The following is a 16,683-nucleotide window of genomic DNA, read 5'->3' on the forward strand; positions in this document are numbered from 1 at the left end:
CACGCCGCCCTCCCGCCTCGCGCGCGCGCGCTTGTCGGCACCAGCGGCAGTTTTGCAGTTTCCCGGGTCCTCGCGACCGTCCCCCGCCCCTCCCTTACTCTAGCTGCCCCCGCCCTTTTCCTCTGCCGGATGCCACCGGAAAGCCAAAACACTTGGGGCCGCGCAGGCGCGAAAGAGGAAACGGAAAGAGCAGGAAGGGCGGGGGCGGCGCGAGGTGACGGGAAGCGTAATTGAAGGGGGTTCCCGGGAAAGGTCATGGGAGAGCCCTCGAGGGGCGCGTGCGCGGCAGAGGGGCGCTCCGAGGAGCCGCGGCGGCCAAGGCCTTGGGCCTAGACGGGCGGATGGAGAGGCCCGGCAAGTTCATTGCTAGGAAATCGAGAGAGCAAAACACCAATTGTTATGCTGAAGGAGGTGTTTTATCCCTTGGAATTTCCCCTGAAATACAGATTTTTGCAGGCTGGCTCGGAAAGTGGGAATGAGTAGGACTAAACAATACCAGACCGGGGGCAGGAGAAAGTTGAGGAGGCGTTGGGCGGGTCGCTTTGTTGCCGCAGCACCTCTTCTCCAAACCATGCCCTCCTCTCTCCAGAGCCGCTTCGGCTTTTCCCAAGGCCAAGGAAGAACTCAGAGCAGCACCCAAAAGGGCCCGCACTTGGGGGAGGTTAGGGGAAAAGGGAGAGAGAGACATCTGGGTGCGGACGGCAGCTCCAGCGTCTGAAGCCTTCCGTTGTGTGCTGCAATGCGGCGGCTGCACCTCCCCCCAACCCCCCGAGTTCCAAAAGAGCGCCTTCAGCGTTGCTTCGCAAAGCGAAGCGTTTGTAGCAGCAGCTAATGGCTGTGGCCCGTACTGTTTTAGTTAACTTGGCACAGCTTGCTGGCAGGCAGGCTGTAAATTTGCTAGGAGCTATTCGTGGATCAAAAAATTGTCAGAAATGCCCACACAGACTCCACCTACCTTCCTAACCTACAGTCTTGGCACAAGCCCAATCTAGAAAATATAGATGACTAATTATAATCTGAAAGGCCATACAGTACATTACTGAAGGGAGCCTCTTCCTGTAAACTAGGCTAGATCAACTGAATGCACACCAAGATGCGTGTTATCAGGAACTACTGATAAAGGATTGTTTTACTGTAGAATCTGGAAACTACATTCAACAAATCTTTATTGAGTTTCCAGCATGCTACCACTGTACTTACTCTAATTAAATAGTTAAGTGGTATGATATCAAACAAGCTATACAAAAGATTAAAGTCATTTAACACACACTTGAGCACCTACTTTGTGCCAGATTGGATATGAGAGATGCGGTCTAAACATGCAGACAACAACAACAAATGATACCTGTGGCAAGGAGCTCATGATTCATCCTGTGGGCAACAAAAAGCCACTTAAGATTTTTAAGCAGGAGAATATCTTGATAAGATTTTAGAGAAAAAATTCTAAAGCATGGTAGATAGCAGACTGGAAGCAGGGATACTAGTTAGGACGCTGTTCATGCAGTCCAGACATGAGTTGGAGAGGAAGTCCAAACTAACAGTGTCAGTGAGAACGGAGAAGCAGAGATAAATTTGAAAACTAGCCAGCTATGATAAATAAGACTTGATTACCTAGAGGATGAGGGGAAATAAGAAATCAAGGATAACTGAGTTTTTTAGTTAGGGTGATTAGACGGTGTTATCAGTGACTATAAGAGGAGTAATGAATTGTGAGGATGAAAGAGAGGACTAAAAGGTGTCCTTTTAATGGCTGTACAGTTAGGAATGCATTTGGGACCACATTTTTTTCGAAAAGATTCCATTATAATAGCTTAAACAAGACCTCAAATCTACAGGTAGGCAGTTACCTTTGTTGGTTCAATAGCTTAAGAACAGCAGGGCCATCATTTCTGTGATTCTCTTGACATTGACTTCATGGTTGCAATATGGCTGCAGCAGTTTTAGCCTTCGCACCTTTGTTCAAGGCAGGAAGAGGGGAAAGGGGGTGGCTTCCACCATCCATGGTCTTTTTTTTCTTCAGGAAAGTGAAAGCTTTCTCAGGATACTACATCTCCCAAACTCAGCAGACTTCCACAAACATCTCATTGTCTAGAATTGTAATTTGGCCACCTATAAAGATTACAAAAGAGAAAAACACTGGGAATGGATATTGGGTCAGACAAGTCAGACAAATAGCAGTCGGCTAGTTAGTTAATATTTAAAGCATCCTTCTTTAACACTTAAAACCCTGAGAGCTGTTAGGATGGATTGATGTTCCTAGGTTTCAAAAAAGGCCAATCGCTTTGGTGTGTTATCTTAACTGGGAAAAGAACAGGTTGAACATTTATACTCAAATAGTTGTAGTTGTTTGCCATCCCTTATCTCAAGGTTCCCATCCCCTTAAACAGTCTCACAGGGGACTGGAACAACGAGGAAGAAGGGACTGGTGCAGTCGGGAGGGTGACTCCCGTTCAGCTTTCCTTTTGCAGCTGCCATCTTAGAATAACTGTAGGTTCTTGGCATCGTTAATTTGATGGTCCACCTAAAACACCATCTTAATTCCCTTAGAGATCTTGTCTCTGAGCTTAGAAGGCTCTGAGTGATCACAGCAAGTTCCAGTGTCCATTTTAGGGAGTCATACATCAGTATTTTCTAGCAGTTACACAAACTCTTTTGGAAGGTACAACATCTCTCTTGTGATCCGTATCCAAAACATTATTTCATGCAACCCTTTTCCATTAACAAGGCATCTTTCCTTTTAATTATTAATAAGTCATCTTTCCTTTCAACTGATGGCAACAAAAAGTATCATCCTAAAACTGTACTTTAAACATTGTTATGATTCTAGAACAGAAAGAATATAGTAATGATTCCTAGAAAAATAAACATGCAGCCGGGCACAGGTGGTTCACGCCTGTAATCCCAGCACTTTGGGAGGCCGAGGTGGAGGGATCACCTGATGTCAGGAGTTTGAGACCAGCCTGGCCAACATGGTGAAACCCCATCTCTACTAAAAATACAAAAATTAGCTGGCCGTGGTGGTCGGCACTTGTAATCCCAGCTACTCGGGAGGCTGAGGCAGTAGAATCACTTGAACCCGGGAGGTGGAGGTTGCAGTGAGCCGAGATCGTGCCATTGCACTCCAACCTGGGCAAAAAGACTTAAACTCCATCTCAAAAAAAAGAAAAAAAAAAGAAATATATGACTAAAAATTTTCTAAAATTAAGTGTTTATTTCTGACTTACAAATCATAATCATTTAAGATTGTAATTGATGAGATAAGATACAATTAAAGTTAATTTTAATATTGTTAAACTAAATTTGCCTTGAGCATGCCTCCAACCTTGAGTCCCTACATAATGACCTCAGCCTAACAGTATAGGAAGAAACTGAAAGCCTAACTAGGAGTATATGTTTTTGTAACAGCTGAGTCTCAGCCAATCACAGCAGCTGAGCTTCAGCCAATCACAGGCAGCATAGAGATGGGATTTCACTATGTTGGCCAGCCTGGTCTCAAACTCCTGGCCTTAGGTGATCCTCCTGTCTTGGCCTCGCAAAGTACGGGGACTACAGGCATGACCCACTGCTCTCAGCCCGTCTTCTAGTTCTGAAGGCAGCTTGATTCGTGAATTGTTCTTTGCTCATTTAAACTCTATTAAATTTAGTTTGTCAGAATTTTTTTTTTTCTTTTTGAGATGGAGCCTTGCTCTGTCGCCAGGCTGGAGTGCAGTGGCACGATCTCAGCTCACTGCAACCTCTGATTCCTGGGTTCAAGCTATTCTCTTGCCTCAGCCTCCGGAGTAGCTGGGACTACAGGCACGCACCACCATACCCAGCTAAGTTTTTATTTTTAGTAGAGACAGGGTTTCACCATATTGGCCAGGATGGTCTCCATCTCTTGACCTCATGATCCACCCGCCTCGGCCTTCCAAAGTGCTGGGATTACAGGCGTGAGCCACCGTGTCCAGCCCAGAATTTTTTTTAACACTATTTTAACCGACTTAAAAATCTTGGATTTGTGGGAGAATGTTATCAGGAGCCTGTCTGAGGGGGGGAGTGCAATGCAGAGCTAATATGCAGTATATCTTCCCTGTAATGATACAGAGAAAATCCAGTTACAATGGACATCATTATTAGTGAGTAGCACAGGGAGTTCTTTGTGGTAACAGAATAGTTGTGTATCTTGACTATGTGTAAATGTATACATATTTGTTAGTCAGTTTTGTGTTGTTATAAAGGAATACCTGAGACTGGGTAATTTATTTTAAAAAGAGGCTTATTTTGGCTCATGGTTCTGCAGACTGCACATGAAGCATAGTGCAGGCATCTGCTTCTGGTGAGGGCCTCAGGAAGCTTACAGTCATGGTGGAAGGCAAAAAGGGAGCCAGCGCATCACATGGTGAGAGAGGGGAGGAGGTGCTAGGCTCTTTTAAACAACCTACTCTCACATGAACTCGTTATAATGGGAGGGCACCCAGCCCTTCATGAGGAGCCATCTCCATGACTCAAACATCTCCCACCAGGCCCCAACTCTAACACTAGAGATCACATTTCAACATGAGATTTGGAGGGTACAAATATTCAAACCATAACATATAATAAAATTTTATAGAATACACATATATATGTTTAATATATAATACACAGCAAGAAATTAGTTCATACAAAAAATAATGAAATCCAGTAAGATCCTGCCTCAGCCTCCCAAAATGCTGGGATTACAGGCATGAGCCTCTGGGCCTGGCCAGCTTTTCTTCCCAGACAGGGTCACACTCTTGTCATCCAGGCTGGAGTGCAGTAGCATGGTCACGGCTCACTGCAGCCTTGACTTCCCTGGGCTCAGGTGATCCTCCAACCTCAGCCTCCCGACTACGTGGGACTACAGGCACCCGCCACTATGTCTGGCTAATTTTTGTATTTTTTGTGGAGATGATGTTTGACGTGTTGCCCAGTCTGGCCTCAAACTCATGGGGTCAAGTGATCTGTCTGCCTTCGCTTCCCAAAGTGCTGAGATTACAGGCGTGAGCCACCATGCTTGGCTTTTTTTTTTTTTCCTCAAAAAATTCAGATTCAAGCCTAGTAAATAACAAAGTTTTGGCAAAAAAAAAAAAAAAAAATCAAATCCAGTAAGATCCGAGTCTAGTTAATTGCAATGTGCCAGTGTCAATTTCCTAATTTGGATAAGGTACTATAGTTTTTGGAGTTTCTTTTTATTGTTGTTATTTTCTTTTCTTTTGCTTCTCCAGAGCCTTCTTTATGGATAAGGTACTATAGTTTATAAGATGTTACATTGGGGGAAGCTGGAAGATGGGTACACAGGCAACTCACTGTACTATTTTTGCTACTTCTTGTGAGTCTTATGCTGAAGTCAAGATAAAAAGTAATCCTGTAGAGAATGGCAGGAACCCAGGAGGCAGAGCTTGCAATAAGCTGAGATCGTGCCAGTGTACTACAGCCTGGGCGACAGAGTGAGACTCCGTCTCAAAAAAAAAAAAAAAAAAAAAGTAATCCTGTAATCCCAGCACTTTGGGAGGCCCAGGTGGGAGGATCACTTGAGCCCAGGAGCTCAAGACCAGCTTGGGCAACATGGGGAATCCCCGTCTCTACACAAAATACAAAAATTAGCCAGTTGTGGTGGCATGCACCTGCAGTCCCAAGCTACTCAGGAGGTTGAGGTAGGAGGATGACTTGAACCTGGGAGGCAGAGGTTGCAATGAGCTGAGATCACACCACTGCACTCCAGCCTGGATGACAGAACACGAGTGTCTCAAAAAAAAAAAAAAGTTAAAAAGTCAAAAAAATGGACATTATTTATTCAATAAATACCCTGGGATATAGAGATAAGAGACCCATAGAGGAATGGGTGTGTTGGAAGGAAAGACCCAAGCAAACCAACAGTGGGATACATTATTTGAAAGCAATATGCACAGGGTATTATGAGAGCACAGAAGAAGAACAAGTAGATCAAGAAAGGATTTTCAGGAAAAGGGAAACAGTCTAGGTGGAAAAAGAGAACCAGCAGAACATACAGGGATCATGATACAGAGGCTTAAATGAGCTCTGGTAAGTTTTATCATTGTATGTTTTTATTACACACAGTACTTTTATGTCATTGCCCTTATCATGATTATATAATAATTAAATGTTTTTATGAGGTAAGCTCCCTGAAGGCAGAAACCAATTTTATATCCTGTTGACTCACTAGTTTTACAGTTTCTGTCTAGGTACTTGTTAATATTTGTTGAGTGAATGAGGTTGTTGGCCATGCCTGCAACATGGAGTACATATGAAGGAATGGCAGGACATCTGGAGAAGAAGGTGAGGGATAGATACAGATCATGAAAGAACTCATGTGGTAAGTTTGGTCTCTATTCTAAGGTAATGGGGAACTATCAGAGGAACATGATTAGTTTTGTATTTTAGGAAGATAATACGTACTTTAGGAAGATAACGAGGCTGGGTAAGTAACGTTAGGAGGCCATACAGACTTGTCCTCTTGTGTGAAGCCCAGTGGGCCCCTTTGGCAGCAGTCTCCTTTTGCTAGCACCCTCATGGGTCAGCACCTCTTTTGCAAGGTAAGCAGTTCTACAGGATACCAGCCGACCGCCACATGGTTACAAGTTTCTGATACCTAGTACAGCCAGGGAAAGAGAACAGACTTCCCTTATTCCTAATGTAACTTCCCCAATCTCCAACCAATCAGTACCAAAAGCCCAGGAAGCTATTAGCTACAAATTCTTGCCTTGAGAGCGAGGGCCAGGGATGTCTCTGGGTCTTGCATGTGCAGCTAGGCTCAAGATTTAGCTTATAGTAACTTTTTCCTCACTTTAATAGTAAAAAAACACACCCCTAGCGGAGATTTTATATGCTAACGATACATGTGATGTGTGTTGGAGCATATAGAGACCTAGTGCATGCTCCAACTGTGGGTCCACCTGTGCCTACCGGACCTCACCAGTATTTTATAAATATTCACGTACAGAGCCCATAAAAGGAATTCCTCTTAAGACACTAGCTGCTATCACTCCCTTTGAGCAACCTGCTCTGCCTCTCAGAGTGTACTTTTGCTTTGCAATAAACTTTTTTGCTTACTCTTACTTTGGACTCACTCTTCAAATTCTTTTAAGAAAATTTTTATCAAATAGAGACAGGGTCTAGTTATGTTGCCCAGGCTGGTCTTGAACTCCTGGGCTCAAGCAATCCTCCTGCCTTGGCCTCCCAAAGTGCTAGGATTACAGGTGTGAGCCCCCACACCAGGCCCAAATCTTTTTTTTTTTTTTTTTTTTTTTGACTAGTCTCGCTCTGTCACCCAGGCTGGAGTGCAGTGGCGCGATCTCAGCTCACTGCAAGCTCCGCCTCCCGGGGTCATGCCATTCTCCTGCCTCAGCCTCCCGAGTAGCTTGGACCACAGGCGCTTGCCACCATGCCTGGCTAATTTTTAGTATTTTTAGTAGAGATGAGGTTTCACCGTGTTAGCCAAGATGGTCTCGATCTCCTGACCTTGTGATCCGCCCGCCTCCGCCTCCCAAAGTGCTGGGATTACAGGCGTGAACCACCATGCCCAGCCCCAAATCCTTTTGTGCAGCAAAATCAAGAACCTGAACCAGCCCACCAACAACAATAACATGAAGAATAGTATAGAAGAAGCAAAAAGTGGCAATGTTTTAAAAGGTCAAAATACAACCTGAGTGGTGTGTGTTCTTGAGGGAAAGGAAGCTAGGCTTTTAGTAATTTCAAGTCCCACGCCAAGGATTGTATGTCTGCCAGCTGCTGTGTGCATGTCCTAGGTTTTTGTTTTGTACCTATCACAACAACAAAAAATAGCTAACATTTGGTGAGTGCTCATTATGTACAAAGCACTTATCTGATCCTTACAACTACACGAGCTTGCTATTATCCCCACTTCACCAGTAAACTGAGTGAGGCACCAAGAGGTTAAGTAACTCATTTTAGGTCACACTGTGTCCGGAATTGGTTCCTTCTGGTGGGTTCTTGGTCTCGCTGACTTCAAGAATGAAACCGCGGACCCTCATGATGTTACAGTTCTTAAAGATGGTGTGTCCGGAGTTTGTTCCTTCTGATGTTCAGATGTGGTTCACATGTGTCCGCAGTTTCTTCCTTCTGGTGGGTTCGTGGTCTCACTGACTTCAGCAATGAAGGGGCAGACCTCTGCAGTGAGTGTTACAGCTCATAAAGGTAGTGTGCACCCAAAGAGAGAGTAGCAGCAAGAGTTATTGCCAAGAGGAGAAAAACAAAGCCTTCACGGTGTGGAAGAATACCCGGCGTGGAAGAATACCCAGCGGGGTGTCGCTGTGGGCTCCTCTGGCCAGCTTTTATTCCTTTTTTTGGCCCTGCCCACATCCTGTTGATTGGTCCATTTTACAGAGCGCTGATTGGTCCATTTTACAGAGTGCTGACTGGTCCGTTTTTACAGAGTGCTGATTGGTCCATTTACATACCTTTAGCTAGACACAGAGCACTGATTGGTGCATTTACAATCTTTTAGCTGGACGGAAAAGTTCTCCAAGTCCCCACCCGATCCAGAAGCCCAGCAGGCTTCACCTCTTAACACTAGTAGATTAGCTGACCTGAGATTCAAAGCTAGGCTGCGTGATTCAAGTCTATGATTTTCTTTCTTTCTTTTTTTTTTTTTTTTTGAGACGGAGTCTCACTTTGTCACCCAGGCTGGAGTGCAGTGGCGCGATCTCAGCTCACTGGAAACTCTGCCTCCTAGGCTCAAGTGATCCTCCTGCCTCAGCCCCCAGAGTAGCTGGGACTGCAGGTGCACCACCACGCCTAGCTAATTTTTGTATTTTTTTGTGGAGAGGGGTCTCGCCATGTTGCCCAGTCTGCATTTTCTTTTTTTGAGACAGGGTCTCACTCTGTCGCCCAGGCTGGAGTGCAGTGGTGTGATTGCAGCTCACTGCAGCCTCGAACTCCCGGGCTCAAGTGATCCTCCCGCCTCCGCTCCCCAATTGGCTGGGACTACAGGCATGTGCCACCACACCCAGGTAATTTTTAAAAATTTTTTGTAGAGATAGGATCTTACTACATTGCCCATGCTGGTCTCGAACCCCTGGCCTCAAGCAACCCTCTGGCTTCAGCCTCCCATAATGCTGGAATTACAGATGTGAGCCTCTATGCCCCACCCAGAGTCTATGATCTTAACCACTCTGCTTTACTGACTTCTGTCCTCCTACCAAATTGCTTCCCAGCATCACTTTAAATCTTAGGAACTGCCATATTATCTCAGCAATATAGTTTAAGTAGTATGAGCAGAAAGGAAAAGGGGGTGATTTTTCTTCTCCCTTCTCTCTTCTAATCAGGTAGGACAAATATTTCTCAGAATCCCGAACAGAGTACCCCTGATGTCTTCTTGGCCAGGATAATGAGATTGTTGTTATGGTCTCCAGTCATTAGTTGGGAGAGAGAGAGGAAAGAGTTCCCCTTTCTCTGAGCACATTCCTTTTTTTTTTTTTCCTTCAATCTGGACAACATCTTCGTTCTCTCAGCAAGGAAGAAGTAGATGAGACCACCAACCATGTTTCCCACAAAGACAATCAAACCATGAGACCCACATAGGAAATGGAAGTGTATAAGCACCAAACTGAGTTTTATCCTCAATCTGCCATTCAGTAGCTATATGATTCTGGCAAGTTATTTAACCTATCTGAACCTGGTCATATTATGCTGAATGAATGAGGACCGGGTGCGGGTAGCTCATGCCTGTAACCCCAGCACTTTGGGAGGCAGAGGTTGGCAGATCACTTGAGGTCAGGAGTTCGAGACCAGCCTGGCCAACATGGTGAAATGCCATCTCTACTAAAAATACAAAAAAAATTAGGTGGGCGTGGTGGCAGTCGCCTGTAAGCCCACCTACTTGGGAGGCTGAGGCAGGAGAATCACTTGAATCTGGGAGGTGGAGGTTGTAGTGAGCCGAGATCATGCTACTGCATTCCAGCCTGGGCAACAGAGGGAGACTCCATCTCAAAAAAAAAAAAAAAGAAGGAATGAGGATTCAAGACAGTGTACCAAAGTGCCTAGCACATAGTAAGCATTTATTAAAAACAGTTTTTAATATCATATTCTTTTTCACATGTTAAACATAGAATTACCATATTATCCAATAATTCCATTTCTAGGTATGTTGACCTAAAAAAATAGAGACAAATCTCTAAATTTAAAACATTTTATGTAGGAAGCAAGGATTGCAATTCAGGGCATATGTACAGACCAAGTGGTTTTTGCTACATCCAAAGAAGAAAGAGAAGGCTGGAGGTTTTATAAAAAGGAGAAATATTACGTATTCTTTTGAGAGAAAGTGCATTGGCACTAGTAAAGTTTTGAGGAGCTGGCAAGTTCTGAGTAGTGAGAGACAGCGGTGGGTAAAATTAGTCGCAGAATTGCAGCAGGCTGTTTTAGTAGCTATTAGATAAAACTGGTTTCAGGCAGTTTCAGCAGCCAGCTTACAGAGAATTACATTCTTAGAGCAATGTTTTGTGCCCTAAGGGCTTTTTTTCCCTGGCCTCTCAACTCTGTTTTAGTTGAATATGACAAGAATGACCCAGTTTGTATGATCAATTTTCACAGGTAGATACCCAAAAGAATTGAAAGCAGCAATTTGAGTAGACATTTGTACACCAATGTTCATAGAAGCATTATTCACAATAGCCAAAAGGTAGAAGCAAATGTCTGTCCGTGGATGAATGGATAAGCAAAATGTATATAAATTGGAACATTACTCCAATGGAATGGAATATTAGTCAGCCTTTTAAAAGGAGAAAATTATGATATGCTATAACCTGAACCGTGAATACATTATTCTGAGTCAAATAAGTGGAACACAAAAAGACAAACATTGTATAAGGTACACATTGTATAAGGCACTTATAAGGTATGCAGAGTAATGAAATTCACAGCCACAAAAAAGTAGAATAGTGCTTGCCAGGGAATGGTGGGAGAGGAGAATGAGGAGATATTGTTTAACAGATGCAGAAAAATTTTTTTTGTATGTGTGTGTGACACAGTTTCACTCTTGTTGCCCAGGCTGGAGTGCAATGGTGCAATCTTGGCTCACCGCAACCTCTGCCTCCCGGGTTCAAATGATCCTCCTGCCTCATTCTCCCGAGTAGCTGGGATTACAGGCATGCACCACCACACCCGGCTAATTTTGTGTTTTTAGTAGAGATGGAGTTTCTCCATGTTGGTCAGGCTGGTCTCAAACTCCTGACCTCAGGTGATCCGCCTGTCTTGGCTTTCCAAAGTGCTGGGATTACAGGCATGACCCACCGCACCTGGCCTGCAGAAAACATTCTTATCAGCAGCGACGGGGAGTCCAGGCTAAGTACATTCTATAAAAACAGACCTTGTTAAAGTACCTCTTATCTTCCTTCAGTCTCCCTACCTGTTTTAGTTACTTTTCCACAATTGTCTTTGTTCAGCCTAATATATGACCACTTAGATTTTGCCACTTCTTTGGGTCTTCATTTTCCTGTGGAGGCTCCCATGTGCCTGTAAAAATATATAGGCTTTTCTCCTGTTAATCTATCTTATGTCAATTTAATTCTCAGTCTCAGCCAGAGACCCTAAGAGAGTAGAGGTAAAGTTTTGCCTCTACTATATATGTGTGTGTGTATATATATCTGTATCTATCTATATATATAGATATATATATCTTGTTTTTTTAGAGATGGGGTTTTGCTATGCTGCCCAGGCTGGAGTACAGTGGCTATTCGCAGGCACAATGATAACACACCACAGCCTTGAACTCCTAGTCTTAAATGATCCTCCTGCCTCAATCTCCCAAGTAGCTGGGACTACAAGTGCAGGTGCCACTCCACCTGGCTCAAAAACAAACAAACAAAAATTAACAAATGAAATTCTGATACATGTTAAAACACTGATGAACCGTGAAACACTACGCTAAGTGAAATAAGCAAGGCACACAAGGACAAATATTATGATTACATTTATATGTATGTGGCACCTAGAATAGTCAAATTTAGAGAGACAGAAAGTAGAATAGAGGTTACCGGGGGTTTAACAGGTACCGAGATTCTGTTTGGGATGATGAAAAAGTTCTGGAAAAGGATAGTGGTGATGGCTATACAACATTGTAGTAAACATACCGAATGTCACTGAATTCTACACTTAAAATGATTAAAATGATAAATTTTATGTATATTGAAAGGGTTAAATAGTTGACTATTTAAGTTAAAGACAGTTGAAAACAGCAGGTGCAAAAGATCACTTTGAACTTTGTGCTGTTTCTTTTATTTGTTTTTTTTTTTTTTTTTTTTTTTTTGAGACGGAGCCTTTCTCTGTCACCCAAGCTGGAGTGCAATAGCACGATCTCGGCTCACTGCAACCTCCACTTCCCAGGTTCAAGTGCTTCTCCTGCCTCAGCCTCCCAAGTAGCTGGGACGACAAGCGCCCGCCACCACGTCTGGCTAATGTTTGTATTTTTAGTAGAGACGTGGTTTCACCATATTGGCCAGGCTGGTCTCAAACTCCTGACCTTGTGATCCACCTGCCTCAGCCTCCCTATGTGCTGGGATTACAGGAATGAGCCACCGCGCCCAGCCTGTGCTAGTTCTTAAAAGCAGAAGATGAAATTCCCTTGTGAAAGATGCTCTCCGTGTTCTAGAAGGAAAGGCAATATCCTTATCTTCAACAATGAGATGCTGAAACTGAGAGAATACAATGTTGAAACTGAGAGAATACTGTACAGACTTTGTTAGAATAACTCTTACTTTTTTTTTTGAGGCAGGGTCTCACTCTGTTGCCCAGGCTGGGGTGCAGTGGCATCATCTTGGCTCACTGCCTCCTTGAATTCTCAGGCTCAAGCCATCCTCCTACCTCAGCCTCCCGAGTAGCTGAGACTACAGGCACACCACCACACCTGGCTAATTTTTTGTATTTTTTGTGGAGACGGGGTTTCGCCACATTGCACAGGCTGATCTCAAACTCCTGAGCTCTAGCAATCCACTGGCCTCAGCCTCCCAAAATGCTGGAATTACAGGCATAAGCTATCATGCCTGACCAAGAATAACTTATCTTTTATGCTCCCCCATGTAATTTCGTCACATTTTCAGTTTACTGTTCTTTGTCTAATCCAGAATGGAAGTAACTTACTCTAACTGCTTCTTGGGGTCTTCATTTCTTCATAAGGGTTCCTGCGTCATATAAACCTTGTAAAATCACTTTGAATGCTCTTCTCCTGTTAATCTATCTTATGTCAATTTAATTCTCAGGCCTAGCCAGGACCCTAAGAGGGTGAAGGTGGAGTTTTCCTGCCCCTGTAATATCTTAGCAAAAAAAAAAAGTTTAAAACAAAACAAAACAGCACTGGACAGAAGCCTGGCTTTGCCAATTACTAGACCCGTGACCTGAGGCAAGTTACCTGACTTACCCAAACCTCAGTTTCCAGTTCTATAGAATGAAAATAATAATAGTACCTACTTCCTGGGTCTTTTATGAAGTTAAAATGAGGTAACTTGGCAAAGTATTACATTGTTTAAGGCTTAATTCTTCCTAGCTTTAAGGGAAAATACTCTAATTCTAAAAATCATGAATGTCCTTAGTACGTTATCTAGCAAAATTGTTACTGCGACAATGGCAGAGATCAAATGTACTATTTTTGATACTTGGCCACATATTTTGTCTTTTCAAGGGGAAAACCCTCTATTTCAGGAAAATGTTTTAATGGGCATATTTATTCTTAAGATGAGGGCCTACAGGCTGGACGAGACATGCTCTGCATGAGAAATGAACAGGAATTTCTGAGGTTCTAATAAAAAAAAGTTAGCTGAGCAGGTAGAGAAAGGGTAGAGAGCAGTGTGGCTGAATTCTAAGAGAAAATGTCTTTGTGGTGGGGACGATGGAAGCACTTTTTAGAAGAGGATTTCTAAGATTCATTTTTAAATTGTTTGCTGGCCAGGCGTGGAGGTTCAAGCCTGTAATCCCAGCACTTTGGGAGGCTGAAGTGGGCGGATCACTTGAGGTCAGGAGTTTGAAACTAGCCTAGCCAACATGGTGAAACTCTGTCTCTACTTAAAATACAAAAATTAGCTGGGCGTGGTGGTAGGTGCCGTAAATCTCAGCTACTCAGAGGCTCAGACACGAGAATCGCTTGAACCCGGGAGACAAGTTGCGGTGAGTCAGGATCTCGCCACTGCACTCCCGCCTGGGTAACATAGTGAGACTCTTGTCTCAAAAAATAAAATAAAATAAATTGTTTGCTGTACTATTCTGTGATATAAATACACTCCAATACTGGCCTTCCTGGCCACGATTCAACTGCTAGGTGCACAACTTTGATTCTGTGTTCAAGAGGGTAAAGAGAAGGGACAAAGTCTATCAGTGCAGAGCATGAGAAGGGAAAACCCTTATTGAAGCATGTAAGGGAGACCTAGGACTCAGCCAGAAACAGGAACTTGAAATCAGGGATGTAAAAGGAAACATGTCCCAGGTATCCAAACAGATATTTACAAGGGATGATGGGCCTCCCAATGTGTATAGAATGGGGGAAAGAGCTAAATTTTATTTAAATCTCAAAGTATAGAATGACCCCAGCTGATACCTGAGTTGGGTTGTGTAAATGTTTTTACATTCCAAGCTAAATGCCATACTTGTCATAAAGCCCATGATCTGACAACCCATGGGTCATTAATTGGTATACAGGAAAGACCTTTGGAACAAGACCTAGGAGAAGTGGATCTTAGTTCAACTCTTAATTAGCTGTGTAATAATGGTGAAATATTGATTGTTTATTCTCTTCTAATCACATGTTCCCAATTTAGAAAGTGGGATGATCACTGAGAAGCCAGCTTTGGGGTCTATGCTGCTTCTAGAACACCTCCTTTCAAATTTCTAAAGCTAGTTGTGGTAGTTAGCTTTAAAAATGGCCCTCGGTAGGCCGGGCATGGTGGCTCATGCCTGTAATCCCAGCACTTTGGGAGGCTGAGGCAGGTGGATCACTTGAGGTCAGGAGTTCAAGACCAGCCTGGCCAACATGGTGAAATCCCACCTCTACTAAAAATACTAAAAATACAAAAATTAGCTGGGCGTGGTGGTGGGAGCCTGCAATCCCAGCTACTTGGGAGGCTGAGGCAGAAGAATCACTTGAACCCGGGAGGTGAGGTTGTAGTGAACTGAGAGTTGCATTGCACTCTAGCCTGGGCGACAGGAGACTCCGTCTCAAAAAAAAGAATGCCCCCCAGTGTATAGTGTATTTTCAGCCTTGTGTAGTCCTCTCCACATTGTCCAGTTTGGTATGTGTGACCAATAGAACAGGGCAGACGTGATGGTGTATCACTTTTGATGTTAGGTTATAAAGACTGTAGCTTCCATCCTGGGAGCATTCTCTCTCTCTCTCTCTCTCTCTCTCTCTCTCTCTCTATCTATCTCTCTCTCTCTCTCTCTCTCCCCCCCCCCCCCACCTCTCTAGCTCTCGCTCTCATTCTCACTCTGTCTTTCTCTCTGGGGTGTTTTATACCCACCCATCCCCATTCCCTCTCTTTCATCACTTGTACATGGGGAAGCTAGCCCCCATGTCATGAGGACACTCACACAGTCTTTGGAGAGGTGCAAGTGACGAGATCTCTGGTCAACAGCCAATGGTGAACCGAGGCCAACCAACAACTTGAGCGAGTTTGGAAGCTGATTCTCCGGCTGCAGTCAGGCCTTGGGATGACTACCACCTTGTGACAGACCCTGCACCAGAAGCACCCAGGTGATCCACTCCTCAATTCCTAACCCTTAGACAATGTTAGATAATAAATGTCTGTTTTTGTTTGTTTTGAGATAGGGTCTCACTTTGTCACCCAGGCTGGGGTGCAGTGACATGATCATAGCTCACTGCAGCCTTGAACTCCTGGGCTCAAACGGAGTTGAGCCCACCTCAGCTTCCTGGGTAGCTGGGACGGACTATAGGCTCATGCCGCCTGCTAAATTTTGGGATAATCTGCCACATAATGATAGATAACTGGCTCACATCTGTAATCCCAGCACTTTGGGAGACCGAGGCAGGCAGATCACTTGAGGCCAGGAGTTTGAGACCAGCCTGGCCAACATGGTGAAACCTCATCTCTACTAAAATACAAAAACTAGACCAGCTTGGTAGTGTGCTCCTGTGGTCCCCGCTACTTGGGAGGCTGAGGTGGGAGGATGGCTTGAGCCTGGAAGGCAGAGGTTGCAGTGAGCCAAGATCACCCCACTGCACTCCAGCCTGGGCAACAGAGCAAGACTGTGTCTCAAAAAAAAAATTAAAACTTAAAAAATAATAGATAACTAATATATTAATGAAATTCAAAGATACTTCACATTTGTTTGAACTTATTAGTAGTTGGCAGTAATCTGCAAACAATAATCTATAAATCTAACCATTCAGGCAACAACTATTTACTGAGTTCCTATGTCTTCCTAACACAGGCTATTTTAATTACAGCTGTGATGTGATTATTTTTCTGGCCTTGAGCATAGAATTGTAGAGATCTGATTGAAATCCTGGTGTTCATAGTTAGAGAGAATTTGGAAAAGCTCCTTAATATCTATGTGCCTGTTTCCTCAACTATAAAATGGTGATAATACAATATTACGATGAATAATCTAGTTCTGAACCTTATTCTTACCTTAAAACATAATTTGAAAGTCAAGGCATAGATTTTTAAAACTTGAAGTATCTTGCCCAGACTATAAACAAGG

The 16,683-nt window shown here is 43.7% G+C and overlaps 1 protein-coding gene across 1 annotated transcript in view; it reads right to left on the reverse strand.

Annotated features, from left to right (window-relative positions):
• KBTBD2 (kelch repeat and BTB domain containing 2) overlaps positions 1 to 6,605 on the reverse strand; it is a 30,455-nt gene extending 23,850 nt beyond the window's left edge. The window contains exons 1-2 of the mRNA XM_055347524.1: positions 6,418 to 6,605; positions 1,848 to 2,109 (exon numbers count right to left, since the gene is read on the reverse strand). The gene's annotated coding sequence lies outside the window, so the exon portion shown is untranslated. The remainder of the gene's footprint in view (positions 1 to 1,847; positions 2,110 to 6,417) is intronic.
• Between the last annotated feature and the right edge of the window lie 10,078 nt (positions 6,606 to 16,683).

This window comes from Gorilla gorilla, chromosome 6, assembly GCF_029281585.2.
Source record: "Gorilla gorilla gorilla isolate KB3781 chromosome 6, NHGRI_mGorGor1-v2.1_pri, whole genome shotgun sequence".
NCBI lineage: Eukaryota > Metazoa > Chordata > Mammalia > Primates > Hominidae > Gorilla > Gorilla gorilla.